Genomic DNA, 13,835 nt, shown 5'->3' with positions numbered 1-13,835 from the left:
GTCATATGGAAAGTCCTGCAACTTTTTACCACTAATCAAGGAAATCCAACGTACGTTACCAAGAAAGTTAAAACTGCTTTTGGCTGCCATGTAGGTGCCCCAAGCACCGGGGGTTACTAGAGTTCTGGATACAGCTTCCAAATATTTATTTCTAAAAAATACAAACAAATAACCAGAAAAGATATATTGTACCATGAAGCTGGTTGCCTCGTGTGTCCTGGGATACAAGCAGAGAAAGCGCGCAAAATAAATGCAGGCAGTGTCGGAAGACCCTTAATTAAGACTCAAATGATGGATTTCCATTGTAAATACTTAGGGCAGGAGTGGCCAACTTCCATTCGTCAAGAGCTAAAAACAGGACAGGTTTTCAGGATATTCCTGCATCAGCACAGTCTGAGCCACCTGTGCTGAAGCAGGGATATCCTGAAAACCTGACCTGTTGGTAGCTCTTGAGCACCCGAGGTGGCTACCCCTGACTTAGGGAATACAACAGTGTCAATATCAGTCCTAAAAATAGTGCGCTTCATGTCTTTTTTCACACCTGTGCGTTTACAAAGTGTATTGGTACAAGGTATCCTCTGCAGTCCTGGCCCAAAGTTCTGCAGCACTAGTTTTACATCCATTTACTACATGCTTCCAAAGACCAATGTGGAGCACAGCACTACAGAATTGAACCACAACCTTATATACCTAGCAGCATGATGCACATTAAAGTGTGAATACTGGTAGTCCTCGTAATCCAACGTTTCACTTTACAACAAATGGCATATCCAACGCTTTACAATGCAACCCTAAGGGCCGTTTCTCGATGCCGGAATGCGTTATCCGACGCTCACCGCCACTGATTAACATGGGACTCACTTTACAGCGGTTTCACTATCCAACGCTACTCCCAGAACGGGTTCGAGGACTGCCTGTAGAGGCTTAGCGTCATTAACTTGTTTTAAACACAGTGCAACTACATGTTGTTTTGCTGATAACAGTAACAAACCCAGCACACTTTGTTTGTGTTCAAGGCTGTCTTTCCAGCAGACCTGCAATGTAAACTTCCCAATGCCAAAAAGCCAAATGCATCCTAATTGCAACAAGCACCATGGTATGCATGTATTGACCAAGCAGGATTGTTAAAAGTAACCCACACCTCCCCAGGATTCAGCTAGATATCCTGCAAGTTTATAATAGTTTACTGTGCTGCGATCAAAGAGAAACCTGTGTGCAAATATAACTGAATAAAGGACAGGTTATAAAGGTAACGGTTCACGGCAATGGGATACAAACCAAGGCCAACCTTTAAATAAAATAATACTAACCCAACAAAATAATGAGAATGCATGCATGTATGTATGTATATCTTTATTTACTGTATATAGTGCCATTAATGTATATAGCGCTTCACAGCAGTAATATAAAGTAACAAATAATATAAACAACACATAAGGGGAAGAAGCACTTCAGATATAAAAGTAACATTTAGGAAAAGGAGTCCCTGCCCGGAAGAGCTTACAATCTAAGTGGTAAGTAAGAAGAGCGAGCGTACAGAGACAGTAGGAGGGTGTTCTGGTAAGTGCCTCTGCAGGGGGCCAAGGTCGATGTATGAGATGTAAAGTATCAGCCATGGAGCTGCTCATATGTTTCGTGAAGGTGGTGGGGTTTAAGATAGGTCTTAAAGCTGCAGACCGAGCAATATCCTACCTGTGTGTTTTTTTAAATAAAACCGTTCTGTACTATGAGAAAATACTTGTAGCATTTTAACAACCCTGAGAGACACTTTTAATGTATTATAATGTAACAAACATTTTGTTTCTATAGCAACCATTTAGAAGCTCACATCCCCTTCCTCTTCTGAAACAGGCTCTGGCACACCCCTTTTTGAGTCCTGCCCTCTCTCACCAGTCCACCAATTGTATCTACTGACTGCTTGGTCCCATGATCTTCCCCACAGATCTTCGCATCTTTTGGTCCACTTCTGCTGCACTGACGGCTATTTAGTGAACCACCGAGCCGAATCTTCGCCGGTCATTCACAGGACAACGGATCGAACGACAACTTAGCTAATTACTTATCATGTGGATTGTATTGATGCACATTTTAGGGGGGGGAGGAATACATTTCAAACAAAAATGGCAACTTTGACGGCTGCTTTAAAGGTGGATAGAGAGGGTGCTAGTCAGATATTGAGGGGAAGGGCATTCCAGGGGTGTGGGGCAGGGAGTGGGATCCTTGAGCAGAAAGCAAGAGTCGGGCAGGTGTATAGCGAGAAATTAGGGCTGAGATGTACACTGGCGACACAGTTTATTCGAGCTCGGCTAGTCCCACGAATTCGGGTATACCCGGGTGTATTGAGGTTTGTGACTGTTTTCTGCCCGAGTGCATTGAGGTATTTTCCAAGCAGGGATTGAAGCATTTTATTCCCGCTGGCTGCAATACTGCACAGTATATATATATACTGCATTACAATTCATGAATTTATGCCATCTGGTAGACACGCGAAGCATTGCAGCCTATTAAATCCTAATCATTATCATTTAACAGATCAGCCGCCCATCAGCCAGGCATGAACCCAGGCTGGGAAGGCAAATGCAACGGGGCTTGTCAGAGGTGAGGAGTGGCGCATTCCAGGTATCTGCCAGGTACATACCGGGTATTTGCTCGAATAAAGTGTGTCGGTGCAGTAAGGAGGGACAGAAGAATGTATAGCCTTAAATGAGAGTAGGAGAATTGTGTGTGTCATACAAGATTTGATAGGAAGCCAGGAGGGATTTCCGCAGCAGAGACGCTGAGACAGATTTAGAAGAGAGTAACGTGATTCTGACAGCAGCGTTTAGGATAGATTGTAAGGGAGACAAGTGATGGAAGGAAGGCCGGACAGCAGAAGGTTATAATAGCCGAGACAGGAGAGAATGACGGCCTGTGTCAGAGTTTTAGGAGTTAAGTGATAGATGAAAGGGCGAATCTTTGCAATGTTGCGGAGGAAAAAACTAGAGGTTTTAGCTACATTTTGAAAAGAGAATGTAAGGGAGCAGTCAAAGGTGACACCTATAGAATTCTTTGTGTGGAACATGCGCTCCAATGCCGGGTCCGTTATAAGTACAAAAATTGTAAATGAGAGTCCAAAAACACCATAGGGGGTAATGATTAAGTAAAGAATCCTGCGGTGTGGTATCCTTAATGGGGACCTATATTCCCTGAAGGAACTGAGCAAAGGAGCAAACTCCCTGCGCTGAACCTCATTGGGATGGGCCCTGGAATACTATAGCACCACATTGCATGTCATTTGCATAGAATAAAGTCTCTTACTCCCATCTCTGGAGCATCCCTGTAACAGGGGAGTTATCCCTGTTCAGGAAATGTGCCTCTAATCCAGCAGTATGGTGGTTAACTGCTGGTAGTCAATTAACCAACACCACCTGGCTGATTAGGTTTGTTAGAAAAGCCTGCCTTTGAAGACAGAAAGAGAGATTGTTCCTGAGTCTCACAAGTTGTGGGACTGACCATAGGGACAGATGTCTTGAGCCTACCAGAAGAGGCTGCCAGCAAGACACAGGGGAAAGTACTTCTAAACCTGGATCCTGACGTTGCCTTATCGCCCAAAGGTGTGGACACCAGAAGAACAAAGAAGCCTTCCCCTACAAGAAACAGATAAGACTTTCCTTTATAAGACTTTTTGTATATCTGCACATATCAAGATATATGTTTGGGGCTGGGAGACATGCTAATCTAATCTAAAGGGAGTTGTGGACTGCATAGGTTTCACTAGAAATACTCCCAAGTGGACAAGCTTTGTTTGACCCCTTATTTGCATATGTTTGGATGATTTTTCTTATGTTAAAGAAACAGGCGCAATAAAAGCCTTATTTAATTTCACCTTAAAGTCTCCATTGCATACCTCTGCGCACGTCCTCCTACAATCCCCAATTCAAATGGTGTATGGAGCATGCAGCAACTTAGCTTGAAAATCCAAATCTGCATTAATAGAGATGAAGGTGCACAGCTGTGCGCCTTCACCTCTATGGATGCAAAGGTGACACCTACGCAGCATGCTTGTGCTACCGGGTGTATGATGGTGCTGCCAACAGTAATGTAGAAAGGGCAGTAGGGCCAGGCTTGGGAGGAAGTATAAGGACCTCCGTTTCTGACATGTTAAGTTTGAGTCAGCGGAGGGCCATCCAGCATAATATAGAGACATGCAGAGACTTTGGTCTGTACCTCAGGTGTAAGGTCAGGGGTTGAAAAGTACATTTCTGTGTCATCAGCATAAAGGTGATATTTGAACCCAAGAGATGTGATAAAGTCACCTAGAGAGAGTATGTAAAGACAAAAAAGGAGAGGTCACAGGACAGACCCGTGGGGTACCCCCACAGAGAGATCGACAGATGAGGAGGTGGTGTTGGCAAACGAGACACAAAATGTATGATAGGAGAGGTAAGAGGAAATCCAGGACAGAGCTTTGTTATGGATACCAAGAGTATGGAGAATGTGAAGGAGAAGAGGGTGGGCCCCAGTATCAAAGGCTGCAGAGGTCAAGCAATATGAGCAGAGTGTAATAACCATAGTCTTTGGCAGCATGGAGGTCATTAGTCAGTAGTTATTTTGGTGAGAGCTGTTTCTGTGGAGTGAGCAGTGGAGAAGCCAGATTGTAGCTGATCAAGGAGACAATAGGTGGTGAGAAAATGGAGCAAGCGAGAGAATACAAGGTGTTCAAGGAGTTTAGAGGCAAAAGGGAGACAGGACGATAGTTAGAGAGACAGGTAGGGTAAAGCTTGCTGTTGGAGTAATGGTATAACTGTTGCTTGTTAGAAGGAGAGAAAAGTAGCACAGTTGAGGGGAGAGTTGAAAATGTATAAGTGTTGGGATTAGAGAAGGAGCAAGAGTTTTGAGGAGATGGGAGGGAATGGGTTTTAAGAGGGTGAAGATAGGATGATGCCAACTGAAGATAAGATGATCCGAAATCTTGATAAAGAGAGAAACGCCATATTGTCTATATACACACAGGCATATTGTTTCAATATACATATACAGTACTGTATATGTATATTATATTAGTAGATGTGGGAAAACAAGGGCAAATGGGCAATAAATATTATAGCCCAAGGCTAAATAGAGAAGAATAGATACTAAATTAAGAAGACATATATCAGAGACTGGGAGACAGATGGTAAATGGAGAAAACATCATGTTCTGAAAACAAAGCAAGGGTCAAGTACAAGAGCGAGGCATTAATAGATTTGAACATAGAGAAAACCATGTATACAGTACATGTATGGCTCTTGTCCAGATGTCCTGAAATATTGGTAAATAAAGGCGATCCTGTGTATGTTGAATTCAGAATTACTTGGAACGTACACTGACTAATTCTCCATTCATAACTTGCTACAATGCCTGCTGTGATGTCTAGAAAGAATGGTGCTGTGACGCTGTGCTCTGTATCTGTCTCTAAATAAATACTGGAACAAAGAATTCGATGCATGAACTTATCGACAAAGGTGACACACCTTATCCTCAAGACAGAGAAAGACTTATCAACACATATCTTCAGACGGCAAGTGGTAGAGGGAGAAGAGGAGATAAGCAGTGACACATCCTCCTCTGTGACAGAGGAAAAAGAGTTGAGGAAGGCTGGAAGAGGGGGATACAGAGGGGATGTCTTGACGTACGGAATCCACCTTTGCCTTGAAACAGTCAGCAACGTCCTGAGGTGAAATGGAGGGAGAAAAACAGGTAACAGACGGTCTGAGTAGAGAGTCAAGGACAGAGAAGAGGCGGAGTGGGTTAGACTTGTGCGTGTTGATTAGTGAAGAAAAATAGTTTTTTTTTTTTATAGCTTGGGAGAGGGCAGAGTTGAAACAGGATAGGAAACATTTGCAGTGAAGGATGTCTGTGAGAGTGTGAGATTTCCTCCAGAGGCGTTCAGAGGAGCGATGGCAGGAATGCAGCATGTGTGTGTGGCAATTTAGCCAGGGTCTAGTGTTAGGAGGGCGAGAAGGGCACAGAGAAAGAGGGTATGATCAAGAGAGAAGGGTAGGGCAGAGTTGCAGTTCCTGAACAGGTTGTCAGTCTGTTGTCAGTCTGGCCCTGAGCAGAGAGAAGAGAGGGGGGAGCGCAAAGTGGAATCAAAAGCTGGTAGGTTAATAGAGCGCAGGTCTCTGCAGAAATGAAGGGGAGGTGGAGAAGTGAGAGAGAGAACATGAGATGATGGTCAGAGAGAGGAAAGGGAGAAATGGAGAAATCAGAGAGAGAAAAGTCCCTTTGTGACAACCAGGTCTAGGTGGTAGTGGCCATCCCTGTGGGTGCTGGCTGCAGTCCATTGGTGACAGCCAAAAGAAGAGGTTAGAGAGAGCAAGCGGGAAGCCCAAGGGAGAGAGGGGTCATCAATGTGGCAGTTGAAGTCCCCAAGGAGAAGAACAGAGGACGTTGGAGGAGCGTAAGAATGAGAGCCAGGATTCAAAGTGTGAGAGAAAGTGACACGGTATAAAGCCGCAATTGCCTCCATACGAGTTTAAGTCCTATAATGTTAGTATCTTGCCCCCTGAGCATGTCCTGCTCATCAAAATAAAAACTCAAAAGAATGTTAGTGTTAAAATCATGATTTTCTCAATCTCTAGGGATTGAGGTTACCATGGTAACCTATAGATTGCACTGGGCTCCATTTTAACCTAAAAAAAGGGGGGATGGGGGAAGATCGGCGCACACTGTTGATTTAAAGAGGCAATCCAAGCGCTTTTTTTTACATTTATTTTTTTAACAGGATTGAAACAGGGGGTCACCGGAGCTGAACTGCATTCATTTCAGCTACTGGGACCACCTGCTTCCAGAGATACTTACCTCCCAAGGGGTATCTCTCTGCTTATTAAAGGTCCGTATCACGCGGGCCAATAGGAAGCCGCACCTAATGACATCACGGCTTCCTATTGGCCCGCAAGTTGTGGGAGCTTTGAAAAGCGGCCATAATATTACCCCTGCTACCCAGCCGGAGTGGCTACCGGTACCCCCTTCGGAGGTATGTATCTTAAAGCATGGGGTCCTCAGAGCTGAAATTAATGGGGTTCAGCTCCAGAGACCCCCTGCTTCAATTCCGTGTCAAAAAAAAATAAAAAGTAAATAAATGTTAAAAAAAAAAAAAAAAACCTTGGATTGCCACTTTAAGGCAAAAAGGAAACAAAAAACCATGAAAGCACAAAATGCATCGCAGGTCCCTCTTAGGGTTGTAATGAAAAATTGGGGAGCGCAGGTTTCACCATAAAAGAAAAACATAAAAACACTGTTCTGTGGAATGGGGACTCGCACTTTCCTAGAACAAATACAGCATTTCCCACATCAATTGTGACTGAAAAAACAGGATCACTTGCTTCCTGGATTCAATGCTGGTATATGGGTCTGGGTACCTCCTTCAGTGTTGTGATGATTTGGTAATCTCAATAAAACAAAATACAACCATACTGTGAACTGTATGGACTAATGATTTTTATAGGTGTAGGCAAAATGCACACTTGCATTAAAACATCTAAAACGGACATGTAAAACTATAGATGTGTAGGCTCCGGTACTCTCACCGCTCTGTCTGGAACCGACGTCTCCTCATCCACCGCACGTCCGGTATCGCATGTTGTCACTTCCGGTATAGTCAGCTGATGCGGATGGGGACGGAATACGGTCCGGCTTCCACGGTTGAGATATCGCTGATTGATTACAGATGCTGGAACAGACTCAACGCGTTTCGCTTTGGAACAACTTCGTCAGGACTCATAGGGTTGCCAGGTGGCTTCTCCAAAAATACTCGACACAATGGAGAAAGGTGCGACGCACTTGAGAAAAGTCAGTTGGGACACATGTGTCAGGAATCGGCGTTCTCCTCGCTTCCCACACAAAGCACTCCCTCTCCGCAAGGAGTCCCTGGACACACAAAATAATCCTGCCTTACCGGTCTCCACGGCTCCTCGCCCCTGCCGCCGTCGCGGGATCACTCCCCTCGGCGATTCCTCTGCTCAGCGCCGGGCGCGCCCACGCTCTCCTACACGCACGCCAGCCTCAAACGTTATGTGCATGCATTCCCAGCTTACAGAGCACACACCTAACAGAGCACTTTTAACCACTGCTTCTGCAGCGAGGCGTCGCCCCCAAGCATCACACAGTTCAAGGCAAATCAATGATTACACTCAGCTGGGCTGTAACACCTCTCTCCTATCAGGGAGGACTCCTTGCAGTCCTCCAGGCCTGCCCCCTTTTCCCATTGGCCTGCCCAGCTTTATTATGCCTGTGCTTCCCATCACTCGTCGCTCGACATAGTTCTGTATGGAAGCATTTGACTATTCTCTCAGTGACTCCTCAGGTATTGACGCGGATTGGACGACTACCCCCTCTGGCTCTCGACTTCGGCTCTACTTGGACTTCGTGACTTCTGGCATCCCTGACCTTGGCAACGGCAATAACTACTCCTTCTCTACTACCGGTACCGGCAAGTATTGTCTTCACTACTATACCTGGCCTGGCAACAATAACACCACACTCCGGACAAGCTCCCTTTGCTGCGGGTGCGTGTATCCCTACGTCCCACCTCAGCACAGGGGACGGCTCTGGTCTGCGGGCAGCACCGGCGTAACATTATGTTATTTAGAAATGATCTGACCGTTATGTCATTTTTTTCTAAATTCCTCTCCAGGTATGTACCAATTTGCACCATTTCATATTCTATTTCGTAAATACAAATTCTGGGGATGGAGTACCCTCTCCATAATTGTTTTTATGAAATAGAATATGAAATGGTGCAAATTGGTGAGTACATGGAGAGAAATTTTGGGGAAAAAATTACTTAACGGTCAGATCATTTATAAATATCATACCTACAGTCACTCTCAAACCCCACCCTCTCCTAGCCTCTATCACCCCACCTCTCATCCCCTCTTCATCCCCCATCCCTTCATCTTCTATCACCCCCTCATCCCTTTCATTCTCTCCCCTCTATCCCTCTCATTCTCCCTCTCCCCATCCCTCTTATTTTCGATCCCCCCCCCCCCATCCCTCTCATTTACTCTCCCCATCACTCATTTTCTCTCTCTTCCCCACTAAACAACCACAGAAACACACACACACACACACACACACACGCACACACGCAGACACACAGCCTCACTTATCTCTGCTACACACTATTTCCGCCACCTTGGCGCCACTCCCAAGCTCCTGATACCACCTCCTGATTGGCTGCATTACCCAGCAGCAGCCAAATTTTTTTTTTTTTTTTTACAATACTAACTTCTCTCTTTCTTTTATGTTTTTGGACCCTAAAACACACAGGTATATTGTTAATCACTACTGTTTTAATTGTGTTCTTTGTTTTCTAAATTAGGTACAATAGGATGCTAATTCTAGTCACAATTAAGTAAAAAGTTCAATTTAAGGATGTCTGAATCTTTAAAAAAACAAACAAACAAACAAAAACCACAAAGGCCAATTACATCTGACAATTTTTGGTTTTCCCTATTGCCTCTATAAATCTTTTATGAATTTTAGTGATCAGAATTTATCCATGTTGAAAGACAAAAAAAAGACATGAATGCAATAGATTTCTTCCTTGACAGTGTGTGTGTGTGTGCGTGTGCGTGTGTGCGTGTGTCTGTGATTATTTCCCTCTGTAGTTATTTTGGATCCAATAACCGTGCAAAATAATAACGGATGATAACACAGCACTGATATTAAGGTAAATGTCCCGCCATTATAGGATGTGCAGTTATTTCATGGGTTTTTGTGACCAACCAATTTCACAGTATACAGATAGATGCATATAACTCTTATTAAAACAAGCACCCAGTATCATCAATCCAAGTTAGGAGACGCTTGAGAAAATGCTAAAATAAAACACAGTATGTGGTGAACGAGATGCCATGCATAACATTACAAATAATGTGCCCCAAGCTTAAAGTCATCTTTACACACACAGGTAGCTCACAAATTAGCATATTTCTTTCCATACCACCTTGATACTGTAAGTGTTTCCCACTTTCCTATTGTCCTAAGAAGAAAGAAAGTTTCATAGGTACCTTTGTTATGGGATGGTTACAAAAACAACAACTATCCAAATGTTAAGCCAAAGCTGCAGGACCAGAGGGTGACTGGCATCTTTTGAAAGGCACTAAACAATTAAATAATCTCACTTATACACTTACAATGTAATACGCTACTTTGAAGATGCATTCACCCTGGGGCGAAAGTGAAGTTTCCATACAAGGGCGGTCTCTCCAAGGGAACGAAAAGCAGCGATATTTTCATGGGTTAGGCAGTGTGTACTGTATGCATAAAATATAAACTAGAACTATAAAATATAAACTGTTCTGTAGCAACCAAATGCTTTGGATGGGTTTGAGGATCTTTACCTAATTTGCTGCAGGATAAGACTGTGGATCTTGGGCCTAAATTCACTAGGCACCGTTATCCTTTTTAACGTTATATTAGACCTAATGTAACGGCACTTAATCACAATGCTGAATTTACTGAAGCCAACTAACATAAAGTTAACCAGGATTTACGTCTGTTTAACAAGTAGTATTACGTTCAACAGCCCGTAAGAGTTAATGAGGCTAAAAGATGCTCAACCCCTATTAACCACGCTCCGTTAATGTTACCACAGGGAAATAACGGTATGTTATTTAAGTCAAACCTAAAGTGTCAGTACTCCCATGAAAACACATAAGTGGGGCCTATTGCTCGCGCTCTTGATGACAGCGACACCAAAATGTTAAATAACGTCACGTTAATTGACGACGACTGTTCGTTATCCTGAAATAAACGGATGTTACCCTTATGCCAGTGAGCTCAAGTACCGCCATTATTTTAGTGAATAAGCGTCAACTCGGGGAAAATAACGTCTGTTCCTGTTTTAGGTAACATCCCGTTACTCGTGTGATTTAACAGAGCTTAGTGATTCTGGGCCCTATAATCTATAGGTCATTTGTCCTCCTCCCTATTTTGCTTTTGTTATTTAATTTTGCTACGATTAGAAAAACAGGAAGATGCCGTGGCACTGATCTTGTTTGCGGACGTCATAGTCAGTGATTAATGCGTTCCAGCGCTGTCCATGTAGTAGGAATCATGTAGGTAGGTATAGGGATTGGGGTTAGTGAGATTGATTGTGTGAAGTCCCATAGGAGACCTACTGTCCCTAGGTGTGGGGTAGGTAGCCAAGTCCCCTGTCAATTCCTCTGGGAAGGTCCTTGGACTCACAGCATATATAAATGCACAAATAAGTAAAGGAAATGATACTCGCATATGTATGCCCCAATCCTATGGTCTTGATCGGCGTGCAGCCAAGTGCTAGAAGTAACGAGGAGAGAAAGAAAAAAACTGGCGCACAGCCAAAGAGTGGGTCACCAACAAGTAATGAAAAAACATTCCTTTAATAATCCATATGGGAAATGGAGGCAAACACCCTCCTACGCGTTTCGTGTATAGAGATACACTTAAAGTGTATCTCTATACACGAAACGCGTAGGAGGGTGTTTGCCTCCATTTTTCACGAGGGTGTTTGCCTCCATTTCCCATATGGATTATTAAAGGAATATTTTTTCATTAAGTTGTTGGTGACCCACTCTTTGGCTGTGCGCCAGTTTTTTTTCTTTCTCTCCTTGTTTGCGGACGCTCAGAAATCCCTGGTAGGTCTAATCCCCTATTTTGTCTACACACTCAGACCCTGAAATAGGACTTTTACGGGATCTGGATGGGTGTAATGCCACAGTTAGGCATAAATGAACATAGCGCTAATCTGATGTTATTTCCCACTCCTCTCCACTTTCCTGCCACTTCAGTTATTTCAGGGTCTGAATCGGAGTGACGCGAGACCCTCAATGTCACGTTACTAGATGATAACTCAGCGTTATGCTACAATCACGTGGCAATAAGACAATGCTTATTAGATATAAAAAGGGCCAGTGTTTTTGCATATAATTAGCTTTAAGGATACATGATTTAACAGAGCTTTGTGGATCTAACCCTCAGAGAGAGACTTCCGCAGACTCATGGACGGACACCTGGTCACTGATTTAGCATATACAGCCCAACCCCGTTATAGCGCGATACGCTATGCACACACGCACACACACCCTACCTCTGGTGGTGCTGGGGATGCTGGGGGAACGTGCTGGTGCTGCCGGCGCCTCACGCCTGCCTCCTCCCTCTACCCAATATGCCTGGGGATTGTGGTGGGGTTGCTGGGGGATCGTGGTGGGGATTGTGGTGGGGGCTGCTGGAGATCGTGGGGGGGGCTGCTGGAGATCGTGGTGGGGGCTGCTGGAGATCGTGGTGGGGCTGCTGGAGATCGTGGTGGGGCTGCTGGAGATCGTGGTGGGGCTGCTGGAGATCGTGGTGGGGCTGCTGGAGATCGTGGTGGGGCTGCTGGAGATCGTGGTGGGGCATCATGGTTGGGATCGTGGTGGGGCTGCTGGGGGATCGTGGTGGGGCTGCTGGAGATCCTGGTGGGGCTGCTGGGGGATCGTGGTGGGGATCGTGGTGGGGCTGCTGGGGCAAGTGCTGGGGCAAGTGCTGGGGCAAGTGCTGGGGCTGCCGGCGCCTCATTCCTGCCTCCTCCCGATCAGGCGCGCGGAGGCCATTTTTTTAAAAATTAGCGCGATCCCGGTTATAAAGCGGTCGAATCGGGTGGCCCCCAAGGACCGCGTTATAACGGGGTTCAGCTGTATTCTCTGCTAAATAGTGTATTTTTATAGACAAGAATGTACAGTCAATTTGTAAAAGCAAAACTTACACATGATCTGTGAATTAAAAATGTAAATTTGCAAACATTTTTCAAAGTACTAAACAATAAAAATGGGCTTCCTTCATTACATATTATGTTACCTAAAACAAACATTTAGCTGCTTTAGATTCTGTGGTAATCAAACATTTCTGAATGGGGGAGTGCTTTATCAACCTGTAGCCCACCCTATTCCTGATAGCGGGTCAATCTATATATCTATATATATAAAAGTGAAATCTTGTTTGTCTGTGGGTCTGCCACGCCTCTCGCTCTCACTCTCTTTGGCCTGCACATAGCAATATCACACAAAAGGGTGAGAGGAAACCAAACGCCTCCCATGTCTCGGCTTCTGATGTTTATAAATTAACGTACACAGATTCTTTAAAGAAACCTGTCTGATTTTTGTAAAATATATCTGTCAAATATCTATATTTAACGCCTTAAACATGTCACTGGCATTGGTTCAACGTGGCCCTAGTAGGGACAGCACATGTAAAGGAGAGATTACAGCTTAAAGTACTTTCATTACAGGTCTCCCAACACAGTGACTGGTAGATTCAGGAATCAGTAATAACTGTTTAGTAAGCGGCTGCATAAATGACACAAATTACCTTGTCATGATTCTACTCTAATCAATCAGCAGCACCAAAACAACATCATTCAATCTCTGGAGGCCACCTAGCAGAAAACATAGGACAGTTCAGATGTGCAGTAAAAGGAGAGGGATTCTCAGTGCTCCGTGACATCAGTGGCCACGCCACCAGACGAGCGTGCACCTAGCTGACCACGTATCGGCCGGCCAAGCATAGCGCAGCGCACGAGCGCCAGCGTGCACGCTCCCTGCGTTGCCGCAGCCTTAACCTTAACAGCTCCATTAAAAAGCCTGTAGCATTCACTACAGGGAGATCTCTAATCCAGGGAGACACCCTGGATCGATGGAGAGATCACAGGGGAACTACATCTCTGGCCCAGGAAGGTACAGTATTGGACCCTGGACCGCTGAGGAGAGAAATCCTGCACAAGGACTTTCAGACCCCTATTCCAGCCGAAGGTAACTGACCTCCGTCCTGTTTTGCTGTTTGTTTTTGGTAAGAGG

At 44.7% G+C, this 13,835-nt stretch overlaps 1 protein-coding gene across 4 annotated transcripts in view; it reads right to left on the bottom strand.

Moving 5' to 3' along the window:
* MCC (MCC regulator of Wnt signaling pathway) overlaps positions 1-13,835 on the bottom strand; it is a 366,135-nt gene that overhangs the window by 113,418 nt on the left and 238,882 nt on the right. The window lies entirely within an intron of this gene.

This window comes from Ascaphus truei, chromosome 1 (assembly GCF_040206685.1).
Source record: "Ascaphus truei isolate aAscTru1 chromosome 1, aAscTru1.hap1, whole genome shotgun sequence".
Taxonomy (NCBI): Eukaryota; Metazoa; Chordata; class Amphibia; order Anura; family Ascaphidae; genus Ascaphus; species Ascaphus truei.
The sequence above is the reverse complement of the archived record's forward strand: the minus strand, read 5'-3'. Positions and strand labels throughout refer to the sequence as shown.